This window comes from Phyllopteryx taeniolatus, chromosome 6 (assembly GCF_024500385.1).
Source record: "Phyllopteryx taeniolatus isolate TA_2022b chromosome 6, UOR_Ptae_1.2, whole genome shotgun sequence".
Taxonomy (NCBI): domain Eukaryota; kingdom Metazoa; phylum Chordata; class Actinopteri; order Syngnathiformes; family Syngnathidae; genus Phyllopteryx; species Phyllopteryx taeniolatus.
The window spans coordinates 1,958,911-1,979,726 of record NC_084507.1 but is presented as its reverse complement, the minus strand read 5'-3'; the positions used below and the strand labels follow the sequence as shown (position 1 = coordinate 1,979,726).

Sequence of the window (20,816 nt, the reverse complement as noted above, 5' to 3'; positions counted from 1 at the left end):
ATTTCTACTATATAAAGTGATAAAGCGAATTATTATACAGATACCTTTAATTCTACATGCGACACAGTGTTTGGTTCTCTCTCCCTCTCTTTCCAAGTTTTACTGCCCTTTTCAAAGTTATTCTGAATGGCTTGGCCCCCATTAGTATTCAGGTTAACACTGGCTCTTGTTTCAAGGAGAAATTGCCAACTCTTAAGCTTAGATCTTGTAATAAGACAATGGTTTACAGCCCAGACAAAATACTATGATTCACCTGGTTTCTTTACTCTTTTTTTTCTTGCTTTGTTTCTCTATTTTGCCCCCACCACTCCCTTCTCTGTGGTTGTAGTCATGAAGGGAGTGGTGGAGGTTATTGCCGAGCTGATTTTGAGTTTTGTTTCCTTTTGAAATTGGATTTTTGGCCATGCTTATTTTCCACATGCGGGCAATCTGCAACAGCCTCATCTAATTGTAATTACAGTATGCGCGGTTTCATTATTTATAATATTTAATGCCTTGGGATGTTTACATGTTTCAGTTTGTTGGCAGTATATATTGTGTGAAAATACAGATCTTACTTAATTTAACACACACACATCTCATTATTGCCATATCCAGCCATCTATCACACCAGATCAGCGACAAACCTGCAGGATTTTTTTTAATTTCTAGTTTCCTGAGCAACTATAGAGGCAAAAGTTCATATTAGAGTGCGTGTGATAGTGGGTGTGCTTGTGTGTGTTTTTGCGCCTCGTGTCTACATGCATCCACTGATCTACAAAGGAAGCGAGGCATTATAGTATCAACCCTCTCCTCCATGTGTTTCTACTTCTGAATCATCGTCCAGTCTGTGATGTTCATCTACTGAGAAGGTAGCTGAGGGGGTATTTGTGTGTGGTGGATTTGTAGTATCCTATAACTGTGGGTTTAAATTTCCCCGGTGGATGACAATTAGAGCATTACTGAGGTGATAATAATTGTGTTGTAATCACTTTACAAATTGCTTACTTACTGTATTGTGTGTCAACTGCACTCTAAAATAAGTGATGAGATAATATGAAAAATGAATTGTAACATACATTTTTGTTTTAAAATGGATGATGGAAACTTGCTTTCATGTTGATGCATGGATGCGACAAACGCAAATGGATCACTTGCAAATAATAATGTGGGCTTTACTACAGTAACATGACCGTTTGCATGGGTGATTTTGAGGTTTGCCAAATTTCATTATTTCATTATAATATAAAAAATGCTGCGTTTGTCAAAAGACCCCAAGAACCAAGTATGTATGTGCCTCACAGGGCAAACACGTTTGTTCCAATGAAGGCATATTAAGGAAAGTTTCTGTGAGTTGACTTCATATTAATAAGACAGCAGCTGTTTAAAAATCCAGCTGATGAGCAGCAATCAGGCTTTTGAACCTGTTGGTGTCTCAGCAGTCTGATGGACTGCAGTATGCAGGATCCTCTAGTCTAAAGCTCTGCTTCTCAACTTGTTCCCATGACACGCGCATTTTCCTATTGTCCCGAAGTCACAACCCACTACAGAAGTGAAGAACAATAAAGGCGATAAGAACAATAAAGGCATTGTTCAAAAATAGCCTTGAAAACATGAATATCATATTCTTAAACATAACTAGACATGCTTACATGTTCAGTGTGCCTTTTAAAGCACTTTATTAAGAAACTGAAGATGAATATGACAACAGCATGTACAAAAATGAATATCTTGCACTCATGTCATCTTTTTAGGAAAGTGCAACATTAAGAGTTTGTCTTATTTTTAGCAAATGAAGGATGCTGCCAAAACCATAAATGTTTTAACAGTCTGAATTATTATACTATAAAAACACCAATGGCATTTTTTATGTGAGAGGCTGTTTAAATGCCACTGCAAGTTGCATTTCGCCCCATAAGAAATAAAATTTCTGATGAATGCTGACATAAAAATATTATTTTCCAACTAAAAGGCTCGTCCTACCTGGGATGCACGTTAAATATTTCACTGCTGCGACCCGAATTTGTATAAATAGTTGTAAACACACCATAGTCTATCGTTAACCTATACTAATGCAGAAATAAAGTCAGAATTACAGTTAATACAGTATTTGCACTGTTCAAATCCGGCCTCGCCTGTGTGGAGTTTGCATGGTCTCCCCGTGTCTGTGTGGGTTTTCTCCGGGTACTCCGGTTTCCTCCCACATCTCAAAAACATGGGAGACTCTAAATTGCCCGTAGGTGTGAATGGTTGTTGCTAACTGAGCGTGCCATCTTGTACCGCGTGAAGATGTGTTCTTATGCCTTCTGTAACCTTGAAATAAACCCCCTAGAATTTTGTGCTACCTGTCTCCGACCCACCCAAACTGGCTGTGCGACTGACTTTTGTGTCCCAACTGCAGATGTGCATAAAATAGTTTTTTTTTCAGGCTCCCTAACCAATGCTCACAAAGAGAAATATTTGCAATAGGCATAGAAATGCCTTTTTAATCTGTTTTTTTTCACTAATGGCTGCCTTGCTCCTTGGGATGGTCCAGATGGATAGAATTCTGGATGGTTGGGATGTCTGGGGCTAGAATAATGGGAATTGAGATGGTAGGCCCCAATGTCAAATATGTGACTTTCTAAGTCACCATATCCTGCCATGGTATAAAAAGAAGGACTATGCCTTCTGCATTAAAATAATTCTGATGAAAGACAACACACACATCATAAAAATAAACAAGAAGAACCTTTGGTTAAAAAGAGGATCTACTGTATGTAGGTGGACAGCAGTAAGTATGGTGGCCCTGAAATGCAAAACACAACGGCAAATTAAAAAACACAACAGCAGTTAACTAATCACAGCAAAAAAAAATAACTAAACACAACAGCACATGAAAAAAACACAACGGCAAATGAAAAAACGAAAGGAAAATCAAGCTAACGGAAGAGATAGATACTGGTGGGGAGATGAGACGCATCGCTGATTGGACGAAAGGAAGGACTTGATTGGACGCTTGGACCAGGAAATGATTTCGCGTCTGGCGTGGTTTTTTAAATGAGCGTTACCGCTGATACAAACATAGCTGCCGCTGTCAAAGAATATTTTGACTTGGGACATATGGAGCGTGTTTGATTCCCAGCATCTGCATTGCGTTCTGGGTTACGTGAAACAGCGACGCTTCCTTCACTGTCAACCACACCGGGTTTCAAACCCACTCTTCCACCGTGTCATGTATTGGGAGATGAGTGCCCGAGCCACTAACTCAGCACTCAGCGCCCTCTTTTAAAGATCAGGGAGTGGGGTTTTGTTGGATTTATCTTACCCAACATTATAAAAAATAGACACAAAAGGAATGAAGACGCTGGTTTCTTTTTCTCATGAGGAGGGCGTATGGGAGATTGTTCAGATCACAGCCTCTCAACACGCTCTAAACAATCCCCCCCCTCGCTCCTGCATTTATTTGAAATAGGAGGGATTTACAAATCATAATGTTCTAAGCAATAAGACACAACACAAAATATTTGATAATAAGAGGGTTTTTCCCAGACATAGTATTCTAAACAATAAGACACGACACATAATATTTGATAATAAGAGGGTTTTTCCCAGACATAGTATTCTAAGCAATAAGACACAACACAAAATATTGGACCAACACTTGTCCCGACCCGACCACATCCGATCACGTCCTTGGTCCAGGCGCCCTTCCATCGGATGATGCTGAGTCATCTTTTCGAAGGCGAGACATCTAAAATCGTCCATAATACTAATGCAAGCTAAGCAAATAAATGATAACTTCTAGAATATATTTGACAGGTTTCTTAACGTACATCTGCACAGCCACGCTCCCGTTCCACGTAGATATGTGGTGATACTGGATAGATATGCTCAGTACTAATGAGCATAACATTCAAATATGTACGTGCTCGCTGACAACGCATTTAAAAAAGCAGTTGTGTTTCGTTTATTTGTCGTAGTGATTACTTATTTGCTGTCTTGTGTTTTAATTTGCCTTCGTAAGTAAGCCTCCATACTACAACTCGGGGAGGCAACCTTGCATCCTCCAATGAGATGCAGGCAGAAACTATCCATGGAATGATTGAGAGAGTTGGTAAGGTAATATCAAAGAGGGGCTCCGATGTTAACATGTGACTTGACTGGCAACTTTTGGTTTGTTTTTTATATTAAAAAAACAACAACAAAAAAACTGGATTGTCAGTATTTCAGCAACAACAACAAAAATACTGTTTTCATCATGTTCAATAAAAAAACATTATTATGGAATATTATGCAATTGAGGGTGATTTATAAAATGCATTTGGTATAAATTGCATTGACTATATAGTTAAAAAAAAACAGTGTATGTCTAATAATTTGGAAGTGTATATGTGCCCTACAATTGATCGGCGACCAGTCCGGGATGTATCCTGTCTGTCAACAGAAATCATCGGGGATATCCTGACTCATCTGTGATCTTGAATAGCGGTAGAAAATGGATAGTTGGACGGTTGGACATTTCATGTTCTGTTTCTGTTTTTATTATTCAGTTGGAGGAAAAGCTAACTTAAAAACCACAGTTGCCAAAACAATTATAAAGTAACTCAACCTCACAACAAGATCTATATTTTATTTCCAAGTAACATGTTGGTGACAGTGGCGTGGGCAGACACTGCTGTTTCCATGGCAATAGACTGATTATAGGCTGTGGGATAGCAACCTCTCTTTATGGGCCAGATGTTTGTGAGAACAATATAATGTCTGCCCCTTTCACCAAGACATTTTAGACAGGCAATTTTGGAGTTATTGGCGCTGTATATAATGATGAAAGGCTGCAACGAATACTACTACTTTTTGGGGTTTTGTTGTGGCTTTGATTTAAAATGCTTTGAATCATGTAAAGCACATTGAGTTGCCATGTGTATGAAACGTGCTGTATAAATACGTTTGTCTTGCCTTGCCTTACTATGCAAGTTATCTGTTTGAGCAAGTAGAAGATTGCTGCTCGACTCATTGTTAGCTCTTAGTCAGATACTATGTCATCAGTGGTATCGTTCATGCTCACCTTCCATTCATGGATTTATAAGCCATCATCATTGTGTAAATGACCAAATGAGACAACATTGTATTGGAACTTACAGTTCCAATACAATGTAAGTAAGTAATCATCCCTGAACTCCTTTCCTCCAATGTAAGTAATGTAACTGTAAGTAAGGTAGGAAGGTACTTTTTAATAATAATAATAATAATGTATTACACTTATATAACACTTGTCTGAGGCACCCTAAAATGCTTTACAATTTCACACATTATTCATTCACTCCTTAGTCACACCCTGGTTACTTATGTAGCTACAACTGTCCTGGGGCAGTCTGACAGAAGTGTGGCTGCTGTTCTGCGCCTATGTTGACCACCATCAAGGATCACACCTACAGAGGCATAAATAGGGAAAATTTTTGAACTGAGGAAGCCTTTTTGATTCATGATGGAATGTCTTTAATAAACAGGAAGAGTCCAGTTGCCTTGACACAATCTTTGCGGAAAATGACACAATTTTCCCAGCACTGATAGAGATTGTGTGGACAACAGAAAAGCCAAAATAATCTTATGAAAACAATGAAAATTCTCGACATAAATGATACATAGATACATACGTAGATGGATAGATACATAGATAGATATTTACAGTAGATAGCGTTGGGGATGCTGTGGATGGTCCATGATAGACTGACGCTTGTTCAGCGTCCTCCTTTCTGCTACAGATTTCAGGCTGTCCAACTCTTTGCCCACGACAGCCAGCGGTCCTCCTCAGTTTGACCAAGCGACAAGCATCTGGAATCCAACATCTTTTCTTGATGCTGCCCCATCAGCACACAAAGGCATGCACGAGGGTGCTCGCCGCCACAGACTGGTAGAACATCTGCAGCATCTTTTTGCAGATGTTAAAGGAAGGCAGTCTTCTGAGGAAGTACAGGCGGCCTTAATGTTGGCACTCCAGTCCAGTCTTTCATCCAGCTGCACCCCCAGGTATTTGTATCCAACACAATCTCCACGCTATTATGTAAAACTGGTTTCAGGTGACCACCATTTCCCACTCTTGGTGGTGTTCAGGTGCAGGTTGTTGGAGCCGGCTCATGTGACAAAGTCCTCAATCAGTCACTTGTACTCCTCCTCCAGACCCCCCCCCCCCCCCCCCCCCCCCATCTACCTCACTAGAGTATTCTGCAAACTTCTGTATGTGGCAGAACTCAAAGTGATACATGGGACGACTGTGGCTCAGTAGGTAGAGTGAGTCGTCCAGTGACCGAAGGGTAGCGGGTTCGAATCCCGGCTCCGACTCTCCCATGTTGTAGTGTCCTTGGGCAAGACACTGAACCCTAATTTGCGGGTTTGGGTGAATGTGAGGCTTTGTAAAGGGCTTTGTGATGGTGTAGATAAAGTCCTATATACAGTAAGTGCAGTCCATTTACATGAAGAACATAGTCACTAACTGGTGTGCACTTTTTTGATGCAACTTTCTGAGATTAATGGAATAAGTTGTTTTTTTTTTGCACTAGCAGGGCTGGCACAAGAGTTTAGGATGACATAAGATGTCATTGATGATGCATTGAGTGAGACCGTGTAACCAGACCCAAGTGGAAGGATGAGAAGTGATTTTGTGAATAAATAGATGGCTTTTCCTAGCAGAGTCAGTTAGGATATGACGTTGCACTGCCAATTCCCGCTTAGCAGGCCTTGGTAGAGCCGTGTGTATAACCTTTACATTTTCACTTCCTGAAAATCCATCCTTCCATTTTTCCAAACACTTGAGCTGAAGTGTATGTCAAAGAAAGAGACCAGTTTTACCGAGTTGGGGATGTGTCAGTACAAACTGATATAACTTGTGGTAAGGGAGCACTTAAAGCTAACTAATGCTACTGCTCCATTTTTCTCATTTGTTTCTACTTGTCTGCTAATCTGTTTTTTGTGGCCCCGTCCATTTAGATACCAAGATGGCGCCTACCAGTGTGGTCGCCTCAGTTACGTGCTCTCTAGTATTTTTTTTTTTTTCATTCGTCTTTGGAGACATTACACGACTCACTTACACAAGGGGAGACTTGCTAACCATCAAGGAGGCTACTCCGGACTTTATTTCACCAACTTTCGCGAATCCGCTCAGTTTTTTCCCCGAGTTACTCACCGGAGCGGCGTCCGCGGTCTTCGGCGCATGGAGGCGGAGGCGGCGCCACAGAGGGAAGTGAGCCGGCATCCAGGTGAAACTCCGCAAGACAGGATACAGATTGGCGTTCCCGTCGATCCACCTCGCGAATGTACGCTCCTTACCCAACAAAATGGACGAGCTTCATCTTCTGTTAAAGACTTCGGACGTTCCGCCGCCATGTGCTTTACAGAGACCTGGCTTTGTGACGCTGTACCCGATGGCGCCGTCATGCTTCCCGGCATCCATCTTCACCGAGCAGACCGCAACATGAAATCATCGGGGAAAACAAAAGGCGGCGGGATATGCTTCCATATCAACGGAAAATGGTGTACGGATGTCACGGAGCTCAGCACACACTGCAGCCCACATTTGGAGTCGCTGTTTTTGAACTGTAAGCCATTCGACTCGCTGCACAAGTTCGCATCATACATTCTCTCTGGCGCCTATATTCCGCCTCAAGCTAACACGAACGCCGCACTGCTAATGTTCACTGAACAAGTCAATGAAATAAAAAAAAAAGAAACACCCGGACTCACCCTTCATTATTCTCGGGGACTTTAACAAAGCTAACCTCAACCACGAACTCCCTAAATACAAGCAGCACATGGACTGTCCAACCAGGAAAAATAACATTTTATACCACTGCTATACTACGCTAAAGAATGCATACCATGCCTAACTTCGTGCAGCACGAAGCTCGTCTGATCACTGCTTAATTCACTTAATACCGTACAGGCAAGAGCTTAAATGCGCGAAGCCTACAGTGAAAACAGTGAAAAAGTGGACCAACGAAGCAAAGATGGAACTTCAAAGTTGTTTAGACTGCACAGACTGGAGTGTCTTTGAAAATTCAGCTGGCAGCCTGGATGAATATACGGACACTGTCACATCCTATATCAGTTTCTGTGAAGATGTGTGTGTACCAAAAAAGTCATTTCGCACATTCAACAACAACAAGCCGTGGTTCACTGCCAAACTACAGGACCCTGTATAATCGAGCTAGAAACCAGCTGACTAAAGAAATTAACATTGCAAAGAGGAACTATGCAGCAAAGTTGGAAAAACAGTTTAGCGCTAACGACTCAAAATCAGTCTGGCATGCATTCCAATCGCTGACAAATTATAAGCGACGATCCTCCCAAGCTGAGAACAATAGCACACTAGCCAACGACTTGAACACCTTCTACTGCAGATTTGAAAAGGACACATTCACACCCCACACCAACCCAGCCGCACCACCGACCACAATCACACCACCGACTTCTGCGTTAACCATCCACGAACAGCATGTGATACGCATCTTCAAACAACAAAAGATTAACAAAGCGGCCGGCCCATACCATGTGTCCACATCCTGCCTCAAAGTCTGCGCAGACCAGCTCGCTCCAGTCTTCACTCAGATCTTCAATAGATCTCTGGAATTGTGCAAAGTACCATCCTGTTTCAAACGCTCCACCATCATTCCAGTACCCAAGAAACCGCAATCTCGGGTCTAAATGACTACAGGCCTGTCGCCTTGACATCTGTGGTCATGAAGTCCTTTGTCTCATGCTGGACCACCTCAAGAGCGTCACAGGTCCCCTGCTGGACTCCCTGCAGTTTGCCAACCGAGCAAACAGGTCTGCAGATAATGCAGTCAACATGGGACTGCACTTCATCCTAGAACACCTCGACAGCGAGGGGGACCTACGCGAGCATCTTGTTCATGGACTTCAGCTCAGCATTCAACACCATCATCCCTGAACTCCTTTCCTCCAAGCTTCTCCAACTCAGCGTCTCGCCTGCCATCTGCCAGTGGATTTACAGCTTTCTGATGGCCAGGACACAGCAGGTGAGGCTGGGGGAGGCCACCTCATCCACACGCAGCATCAGCACTGGGGCACCCCAAGGTTGTGTCCTCTCCCCACTGCTCTTCTCTCTCTACACAAAAGACTGCACCTCAACGCACCCGGCTGTCAAACTCCTGAAGTTTGCAGATGACCCACAGTCATCGGTCTCATCAAAGACGGTGACGAGTCTGCATATCGACAGGAAGTGGAGCGGCTGGAGCTGTGGTGCGGCCGACACAACCTGGAGCTGAACACGCTCAAGACTGTAGAGATGATCGTGGACTTCAGGAGGCACCCTTCGCCACAGCTGCCCCTCACGCTGTCCAGCTGCCTTGTGTCAACCGTCGAGACCTTCAAGTTCCTGGGAATTAGTCTCTAAGAACCTGAAGTGGGCGATCAACATCAACTCCGTCCTCAAAAAGGTCCAGCAGAGGATGCCACAGGAGCTGCTGAGGCAGTTCTACACAGCGGTCATCGAATCAGTCCTGTGTTCTTCCATCACAGTCTGGTTTGGTGCTGCTACAAAAAAGGACAAACTCCGACTGCAACGGACAATCAAAACTGCTGAAAGGATTGTCGGTACCCCCCTACCTACCCTTGAGGACTTGCACGCTGCCAGAACTAAGACAAGAGCGTGCAAAATCCTCTCGGACTCACCACATCCCAGCTCTTCCAGCTCCTTCCCTCAGGTAGGGACTACCGATCAACGCAAACTAGAACTAGCAGACATTCCAACAGCTTCTTCCCTCTTGCAATCAATTTCTTAAACACCTAACCTACAATTCCATTGCAACATCTTTTTGTCTTGAGTTTGTCGTCACATTTATGTCGGGCCAATTATATATTGCTCGTGCACTCACTGTAGTAGTCTCACCACGCTGCACTATTTGCATATCTGTTGTTGACCAATACTGGAAACTCATGCCAGAGTTTCATGCCAGTACCTGTTTGCTCGGTAGGCATCTGCTCCACTTGCACACTGACTGACGAGTATCTGCAACATTTGCACAATCAACATTGTCCCAGACTATCGTACTACTCGCTTGAAGTCTCGGCGCCCTTTGCACAATGGTCATTGCACCGGACTATTGTAATATTAGTCATTCGAACTGCTCTAAGTGCTCGAGGACACTGCATCTTTTGCACAATTGTCAAAAAAAAAAATGTATTACAAGATAACTAGCAACACTTTATTGCTCAATGACTGTTTTTCTCAATGTCTTTTTTTTTTTTTTTGGTCAATGTCTTTTTGTCTCAAAAGTGTTCTCTGTCAATTGACTATCTGTTGTCGTACGAGAGCGGCTCCAACTACCGGAGACAAATTCCTTGTGTGTTTTTTGGACATACTTGGCAAATAAAGTTGATTCTGATTCTGATTTCAGGGTGGCAGGGCCAGAATTGAAGCATTTAAAGAGGGCAGGCTAGAATAACTGCCTTTTTTGTGGTTCCAATTTTCGAGTGTCCTTCTGCAAGGTACAGATGGTGTGTGGGCCAAAAAAAATGTTTTAACTGAAATTCACAATGGAGAATAACTGATCAAATTACGTCATTCATTGCTTCTTTCATGCAGGGCAGCAAGGAATAACAGCAATATCCAATGTATGGTCAACAGTATGTTCATGGGGAAAAGGCTATGTTTGCTGCTTTGAATAGAGCATGAACCAACTGATGACTTAACTTCCATTAAAATCCTATTCCACCCTCAAAATGCACATGAAACAGATTGCTCGTTCAGACAGGCTTTTCAGGTGCTGTTGCTGAGACAAACATGAAAGAAAATGGACTTCACTCATTGTTAGAGATAATTCAAAAAGAGAGTAAAAGGCATTGCACTCCTCTCTCTCTGGATGCAGGCCTCATTTATTGTGAATTAAATGGGAGTGGCACACAAAAACACGAGAAGAGGCTGCGTTAGAAAAGTAGAGAAGTAAAGGAGGGGAGGCAGAAACGACAGATAAAGCTTTGAGAGGCTTAGAGAGGTAGAGAGCAGAATGAGGAGGAAGATGGAGGCAGAGAAAGTAGTCAGGGGGAATGCGGAATCAGAACAAAGAGAGATGCTCTGATAAGTATTGCGGAGAGGAAGTGGGGCTGTCAAGATAAAGACAAACACAGACAGCGGGAAAAGGAGATTAGAGGCAAGTTTTGACATTTCACAGAACGAAGAAGGCGGGAAGGAGAGCAAATAGACTGAGCAATGGGAAGATGGAAGACAAAGTGCGGACCCGGAAGTGCCGATGGCCCTAACATCAGTAGTGGCACTGGTCGCAATTGGCAGCCAGGTCAACAAGGCCAGCTCACTCAGGATTTCCTTTTATCACCGGAGAAAGCATGCAGATACATAATCTGCAGCAACAAGAACCAAAGTTAACATATACCATTTTTACATTTTCCTCAGGACTCATTCATTTTTCCTACTTTTATTGCCGTTTAAGGCAGAAAGGCATTGGTAGTGTTCGAGAAAATCACATGAAGGAAATAAAAGCTGCAGCACAAGTCCACAAATTATGGGATGATTGCTGTGACATTTTAAGGACAGATAGCAGATGCTTCCGCCTTTAGTGTACGTCAACGACGTGACACTTAGAGGGTCACTCCACTTTGGCTAATTTCTAAAACTGCAGCACTCAAACTGCATTGGGGTCAACTGTGGTAAATCTTTCCAGCATGCTTATGTATGCATGTCCTGTAACTCCACCGTTGTCCTTGGGAGTCTGGCTATAGACCAATCAGGATAGTTTGGCCCTGATTATATTCTATTTTTCAGCAGCTGCACACTGTAGATGCATGATGGTGGTTTTATCACACATAGCTAATGCAAGTAATATTGTACTGATTATTATTACTTATGATTGAATATGCTGCCAGCTTCACCCTGATGCTGATGGAACTCCAATAGTTACACTCCAATGACGGTGTTTTCAAAGTTTAGGGCAGTGAGTTTCCCTCTGAGAATATCAAACGACCTCAGACAACTTTTCTGGAGCTTTTTTGTGGATTTAACTCTCACTATAAAAACCAAAATCGATCGATTTTGCCTTTACCATAGCAAAGTTAGTTGCTAGAATCCATGCATAAATTTTGCTCGAATCTATGTTTTCATTATTTTTCTCAAGCTGCTTCACCTTCCCTGAAGTTTTCTGATGTTGCTCAAGGGGGGCACGCTGGATAATTTGAAAAACCAGGAACTCATTCAAATGATTATCTCCGCCGCTTCTCTGTTCACACAATGTCATGAACGGAACAGAGGATAGGACCCAAAAATGCACGACTCCAAAACAAATTGACAGTTTCCAAAAAGAGAGGTTTAATAGACGGGCATAGGTCGGTACACAGGCAGGCAATCCAAGAGAGGCAACAGTATCCAAAAACATGAGGCAAAGAGACAAGGTCGATAATCGGAACAGGGTCAGGTCTTACTGTGAATCTATGACGTGGAAACAAGGAATGCTGGAACGCGACGACAAGGTACAACGAACTGGCAACGAGAGGAAATGAGACACGAGGTTATATACAAGGGGTAATTAGGGTGAACGAGTCACAGGTGATGAAGATGCTCACATGAGCAGGTGTGTGTGAAACAGGGGGGGAAGACAAAACCCGGAACACACACACATATGACACACAAGGAAGTGGCACTTCTAACAACTGTTCTACCATCGTGTGTTGTGGACCAACCCATTCTTGTTTTCGTTTCTATTAAAACCCAGCATAAAGTCCAACTTCATTGTGCCTTGAATGACGCACCGAGGCCCTTGCTTTTTGAGGAAGTGTCACTAGATTTTGACAAATTGTCAAGGCTATTATACTATATGTATGATATAGTCTTCTGACAATACGGCCCCACACCGTTGAAAGTTGTTTGACTACCCAAAAATAAAAAGGTGTGGATATTATTTATTGTTATACAGTCAGCAATCTGTTTCAGGATGTCGTGATGACTTACAATTTTTTTTATATTAAAAAAAAAAAAAAAATAGTTCCCATTGGGGCCACTTATGATTTCGTGGTTTTCATTGCATTCCTGAGTCCAAATGTTGCCATGATAAAAACATGTTGTCATCATATCTTAACTGTCGTGCAAGTGCAAATATGAGTTACCTGCTGTTAATAATATGAAATAAATAAAATGTGTTCTTACTCTTTTTATGATATGTGACCAACACTGTAATGATCCTGCAGATGCAGGGATCGAACACTGATTCGGGAAAGGTGTCAGTTCTTGTAATGTTGATACGTGTGATACAGTAGATCATAACATACTGTTGAACAGGCTGGAAACATGGGTCAGACCAGTGGTATACCATGAGGGCCTTCAGAGCCTTCTCTGCTGGCCAAACCCTATCAAAAGCACTACAACTACAATTACAATGTAAATAAATTATTAATTACTTATAATACGTATAATGTATATATTTTAGAATGAAATTTGTCTTCGTTTCTTCGCATGTGCTAACACGCAATGAATGACAAAACACCGTTGACGAGCTAATGAAAATTAGCATCACATTTGCGGTCAATTCAACAACATGACAGAAATAATGGGCGCTAACGTACTGTAATTGAATTACCTTATTGTAATAAAATTACTTCACACACACCGAAACTTTAGAGCATGATTCGACTTAACACCGGCATGTTTACGTACAACCGTTAGTGTTAGCACTAGCTTGCGAGGCTACATAACGTTTTGTTGCCTGCTTGCGAGCCGTATCGTATTAAAAGTACGTGAACATACCTCCAGCAATCCTTAGGTGAACGTAATCTCCCGAGCACTGGTGACCACCACTACGTTTTTCCCCATTTTGTTCTTATAATATACACGTTGCAATGTCGTCGCCATGGTAACAAATGTATCCGGTCGTCTTTGAGTTGACAAGAAAAAGCCCAGTGATCGTAAAAGACGGGATGTGGTGGTATCGGAATACAATATTTTATTGCAGTAGTCTCACATAGTGCAATCGTGAAAGACCAAATTTGTCTTGTAGTTTGATCCAGACATTACGTGATTTCTGTCTCAGACTTTCTGTCTCTTTGGCATCACCTGTACCCCTCTGTGGTGGCATCACAAATTATAACAAAACAAAACTGAAAAAAAAAATAATAATAATTAAAATACATACATACGCATGGAGTTCATTCTTTTGATGGTCTATGAGTTGAAGTCTCATGAGATATGTTGAGAGCTTGTCATGCATGATGATGGTTTGTATGTTTTTTGTGCCACTTTAGAAACATACAGTATTTTGCCTCCAAATATCGTTAGTCCAATTCTTTGAGGCAGATTGTCAGTTCAGACTGGAGAACTGTGTTGAGTTGTGTCATTTGACATTAAAAATATCCATCAATAAATATTTATGAAAAAACATGACTTGACTATTGTGTTAATCTGAAAAAGAAAAAAAAAGTACAGAAAGTGACAGTCTAAATAAATCACTTAATGTACTTTCATTCACACAACAGATGTAATATACTGTTGTATGTTGCTTATACAGTACATACACTATACTGCATATGGGAGATAAAGACTAGAGAGAGATAGAAAGAGAAAGAGAGAAAGAGAGAGAGAGAAAAGGAGTTGAGCTTGCATGCTGTGACTTGTCCTGCCCAAATCCAGACAGCAGTCAGGGACTCTGTGGCCTCCCAGCAGTGCAGCGTGACACAGCAACTAACTCAACGAACAAACACTCACACACACTCATCCCCATCCAGCTGAGTGCCTTTCCAGCTAGAAGTAGGACAAATGGGAATGTGTGCAAAAGATGCAAAAAGTAGAGAATAGAGCAGCAAAACAGGATGAAAAATGTTACAATAAAAGAGGGAGTAAAACAAAGAAGTGCTGATAAACAGATCCACACACAAACTTGATAATGGCAGTACATTGCATGATTTGTTCCCTGGAGTGCTAGTGGAGTAGCTGAGTGTTTTTGGAAACTAGGTCATTGTTCCTCCCACTCATTCTGTCTGATCCGGCACATAGATTTGTTTTAATCGCAACTCTCTCATCTCGTCTGCTGGGGCAAATCAAATTTTGAAAATAAAGCACTGTTAAATGTGACTGTGTGACGATAGTCTTGTACATTCAAACGCAGACAGATGCCCCTGACATAACACAAACAGATTGGGGTAAAATGAGTTCTCCCGAGGGTTGTCCAGTGTATCCAGCAATGCTCTTGCCTGCTAATAGCCTTGTACTGACAATCTCAGCTTTTAAATATTCCGCTTCTGCATATTGACCAGGCCCAGAGTGAATTATTCAGTCACTTATTCTCATTTCACACAAGAAGGTCTGGTGCACTGCCCTGGTAGCAATCTGTGAGACATGCATATGCACATAATGCAGCCCCCACCCCTCCCTCTTCCACACACACACACACACTAAGACTCTGCTGTCCAGAATGAATCATCACTAACAGTGCCAGAAGAGAAGCAGTGCGGGGAGAGAGCTATGCAGGGAGTGAATGGCCACAGAAGAGAGCGGAAGGCACCAAGAGGAAGGATGTGAGCAAAGTCAGAGACGATGGCAAGAGGCAAAAAAAAAAAAAAGAACTGAGGAAATAGGGGAGTGAGGACCAATCAGGAATCAGTGAGGACCAATCAGGAATCTTAGACTGGAAGAAATGGTTGTATGAATCAGCATTCTCAGGGCGATGTTGGTGCAGTGTGTTGAATTCCCACAAAACTCCAGTTTACACTCTGCAAGGCTGCGATGATGTCCACATCCCAGAGTTTGAATACATAGTGAGGTTATGTTATACTGTTCATAGCTTGCACTTGTGCACCCACTGAAGCAAATCTAAGATGTCTGTTAATTGGGGTTAACTTCCAATTGCGCCAAAGGCGTTTTACTTTGCCGCTGAGAGCTGCAACGTTCAACTCCAGGCTCGTGCACAGACATTTTCAGAGGCAGGTGTTCAAGCCAAAAAGAAGGACACCCATCGCAAATACTTGACATCAGTGTTGGCACTAGAGTACGTTCGAAGGGAGGACATTTGGTCGCTCAAAACACAGCACCGTGTGGTCTCTCACAGTGGAGATAAATTGTTGCATATTAAAGTGGAGGCACCAAATGCTAGCCTAAGTTTGGAAGTGGAAGGAAGGTCAGGAAGTGACATGACTATATGCAAATGACATACATAATTTTTCTTCTTATTTTGACTTGCTTATATCATTATCTCACTGTTAGTGACTGAATCGAATCGATTTATACTTTGATTAAATTACATATATCATATATATCATCAATCTTCAATTAAAATTCGGAGGGGTCCAGTTGCAAGGGACTTCTCAGGGCAAAGGGCCGGATATCAAAATGTTTCGATTTATGAAGCCGATCTTCCATCCATCCATGTTCTTTACTGCTTTTTCTCACTAGGGTCCACTAGTCCACACTAGGGTGTGCTGCAGCCTATCATGGGTGTGCTGAAGCCGATCCCAGCTGTCTTTGGGCAAGAGGCAGGGTACAACATGAACTGGTTGCCAGCTAATTGCAGGGCAGATACAGCGGCGGAAATAAGTATTAAACACGTCAGCATTTTTCTCATTAAATATATTTCCCAAGGTGCTATTGACATGAAAATTTCATCAGATCTTGGGAACAACCCAAGTAATCCATACATACAAAAAAAGTAGAACAAAATTCGACTTTTCAAAGTTCTACACACAATTAAGTTGTGCGTAATAATGTGAAATGACACAGGGAAAAAGTATTGACGACGCCAAATGGTATTTATTTAATACTTTGTACAAAAGCCTTTTTTTTTTCCAATGACAGCTTCAAAACACCTCCTGTATGGAGAAACTATTTGCATGCATTGCTCTGGTGGGATTTTGGCCCATTCCTCCACACAAGCAGTCTTCAAATCTTGAAGGTTCCGTCGGCTTCTTTAATGAACCTTGAGTTCCAGTTCTTTCCATAGATTTTCGATTAGATTCAAGTCAGGTAAGTGGGTCGGCCATTCTAGCAGCATTATCTTTTTCCTTTGAAACCAATTGAGAGTTTCCTTGGCATTATATTTTGGATCATTATCCGGCTGAAATGTCCACCCTCGTTTCATTTTCATCATCCTCGTAGACGGCAGCAGATTTTTGTTAAGAATGTCTTGGTACATTTGCCCATTCATCCTTCATTCAATAATGTCAAGTTTACCAGTACCATTTTCTGAAAAGCAACCCCACACCATCATGTTCCCACCTCCGAACTTCACTGTTGGTATGGTGTTTTTAGGGTGATGTGCATTGCCATTTCTCCTCCAAACGTGGTCTGCATTATGGCATTAAAACAGTTAAATTTTGCTCTCATCCGACCAGACTATATTCTCCCCGTATTTAACTGGCTTGTCCAAATATTGTCCGCAAACTTTAATCGAGTTTTGACATGCTTTTTTTTTTCCGCAATGGGGTCTTGTATGGTGAGTGTGCATACAGGCAATGGCGGCGAAGTACATTACTCACTGTTTTCCTTGTGACAACAGTACCTTCAAATTCCAGGTCTTTTTGAAGCTCTCCACAGGTGTTCCTTGGCTCTTGGACAACTCTTCTGATTATTCTTTCCACTCCTCTGTCACAAATTTTGCAAGGAGCACCTGATCAAGGCAAATTTATGGTGCTTACATATTATGGCCCCAGCTGCGCTCATTGGAACATTCAGAAGCTTAGATATGCACCTGTAACCAATGCCATCGTTATGTTTTGCAATAATTAGTTTGCGATGGTCTTGAGACAGCTCTCTGCTCTTACCCCCTTACCAAGATGTGTCTTGATTCACACCTTGGAAATGAGACCTTTTTGTAGGCCATCAATTAGGTCTCAACCAGCTGATATTCATTTGCACTGACAAGGGGCTGGATTGCTGTTTGATTATTGATAGATTTTAGGTGTTGTATTGCCTTTCCATGCATTTTTGCACCTCCCTTTCTTCATGTGTTAAATACTTTTTCCCTGTGTCATTTCACATTTTTACATGCAGCTTAATTTCTGATCTTATTTGTTCTACTTTCTTTGTATGTATGAATTGCTTGGGGTGTCACCCAACATCTGGTGAAATTTTCAGGTTAATAGCAACTTTGGAAGTATATTTAGTGAGAAGAATGGTGACATGTTAAATACTTATTTCAGCCGCTGTATAAAGAAACAACGATTCACACTCACATCCACACTGAAGGACAATTGTTGCGTTTTCAATTAACCTACCAGACATTTTTGGGGAATATCTGTGTGTGGGTGTGGGGGGACCAGAGTACCCGGAGAAAACCCCCTTAGGCACGGGGAGAACTTGCAAAAGGAATGCCAGAACCCAGAGTTGAACCCGTTACCTCTGAATTGTGAGGCGAATGTGCAAACTAAGTCCACCATGCTGCCGTGTAGTCGACCCATCAATCCATCCATCCATCCATTTTCTGAGCCGCTTCTCCTCACTAGGGTCGCGGGCGTGCTGGAGCCTATCCCAGCTATCATCGGGCAGGAGGCGGGGTACACCCTGAACTGGTTGCCAGCCAATCGCAGGGCACATACAAACAAACAACCATTCGCACTCACATTCACACCTACGGGCAATTTAGTCTCCCCAATTCATGCATGTTTTTGGGATGGGGGAGGAAACCGGAGTGCCCGGAGAAAACCCACGCAGGCACGGGGAGAACATGCAAACTCCACACAGGCGGGACCGGGGATTGAACCCTGGTTCTCAGAACTGTGAGGCTGACGCTCTAACCAGTCGACCCATCAAACAATATCGAAATGGCACGAGGCAGATTTCTTTTTTTTTTTTTTACAAAATTTGTGATTTTATAATTACAATGTTTTGTTTTCCATGAAAAAAACTCATATCTGCCTGTACCATAAATGAATATTTTAATCCTACTGAAGGACAACTTGAATAAATGTATTCCCAAAAACACAGAATTACAAAGTGCTAAACACACAACAGAACTCTTCATGCAGTTCGCTTTCAAAAACAAAAAACACCATTAACTTAAATATCTAATAAACAGGCACAAACACATCATTGCTAAATTTTAGTACAAATTGTATTTTGATGATTCCAACTGAAGGGACAGGCACAAGAGAAATAACACTGAACAGGCAAATTAAGCCAGATTTTTAAGTAGAACGGGTACATAGATGCACGTCAAGTAAAAAAGTGATTTTATTTTCCTTCGAGTAACGCTTCGGCAGCTGTAAATGCACATTCTGTTATGACCAAAATTTCACTAAATGCTGTTATACATTGCCCCAAACAGTTTGATTGGTTTGGTCATTATGGTTACGTGATCACAAAAGGATCTACTGTAATGCTGTGTGTAGCTCGTACACAATCTGTGACAGTGGCAAGTGGGAGAAAAAAACACTGTGTGAAGGCACACATACAGTACTTTATTCAACGACAATTGACTGTGGGTCTGCATGAGACCTTGACTCAGTCTGGACCCGGACCGCAGTGCACCATTTGAAGATGACCGATATACCTGTACACTATATTGTCAAAAGTATTCGCTCTCCTGCCTTGACTCAGATATAAATTTAAGTGAGATCCCATTCTTAATCCATCGGATTTAATATGACATAGGTCCACCCTCTGCAGTTATAACAGCTTCTGGGAAAGCTTTCCACAAGGTTTAGGAGTGTATGGGAATTTATGAGCATTTTTCCAGAAGCGTATTTGTGAGGTTACACACTGATGTTGGTCGAGAAGGCCTGGCTCTCAGTCTCGGCTCTACATTATCCAAAAATGTTCTATAGGGTTGAGGTCAGGATTGTGCAGGCCAGTCAAGTTCATCCACATCAAATTCTTTCATTCATGTCTTTTGGAACCTTGATTTGTGCACTGTTGCACATTCATGTTGGAACAGTTGGAAATGTCCAAAATATTAGCCCCGGTGCTCCAGTGAAAGGAACTCAGAATGCTTCAGCATACTGTACAAAGAGATTTTGGACAGTCAAACAGTTTGGGACTACCCCTCCCTGTTCCAACATGTCTGTGCACCAGTGCACAAAACAAGTTCCATAAAGACATGGATGAATGTATTTGGTATGAATGAACTGTCCTGCCCTAAATCCGATATAACACCTTTCGGTTGATTTTGAGTGGACAATGAGCCAGGCCTTCTCGTCCAACATCAGTGTGTGACCTCACAAAAGCCTTCCCAAGAGAGGTGAAGCTGTTATAGCTGCAAAGGGTAGACCAAAATCATATTAAACCATATGGGATATCACTTAAAATTATATGTGAGTCAAGGCAGGTGAATGAATAATTTTGGCTATATAGTGTGTATAAAGCTTGGCACGAAACTTACCAATATCAATTTACCTCATCAGGCTGTCATGTCTTTTATTTTAAATTTGAAGCCATCCATTTTCTGAGCCGCTTCTCCTCACTAGGGTCGCGGGCGTGCTGGAGCCTATCCCAGCTGTCATCGGGCAGGAGGCGGGGTACACCCTGAACTGGTTGCCAGCCAATTGCAGGGCACATACAAACAAACAACCAGTCGCACTCACAGTCACACCTACGGGCAATTTAGAGTCTCCAATTAATGCATGTTTTGGGGATGTGGGAGGAAACCGGAGTGCCCGGAGAAAACCCACGCAGGCACGGGGAGAACATGCAAACTCCACACAGGCGGGACCGGGGAATGAACCCGGGTCCTCAGAACTGTGAGGCTGACGCTCTAACCAGTCGTCCACCGTGCCGCTAAATTTGAAGCCAAATTTGTTAAAGATAATGATTGGAGAGGTTACATCACTAATCTTTATCAACTGTGGGCCTGTGTAGCCTTTCAAACAAATAAACTTGACTTGACAGTGGGCCTATTATTATGCAAATAAAATCA

The 20,816-nt window shown here is 42.2% G+C and overlaps 1 protein-coding gene across 6 annotated transcripts in view; it reads left to right on the top strand.

Moving 5' to 3' along the window:
- LOC133479539 (low-density lipoprotein receptor class A domain-containing protein 4-like) overlaps positions 1 to 20,816 on the top strand; it is a 263,673-nt gene that overhangs the window by 125,989 nt on the left and 116,868 nt on the right. The window lies entirely within an intron of this gene.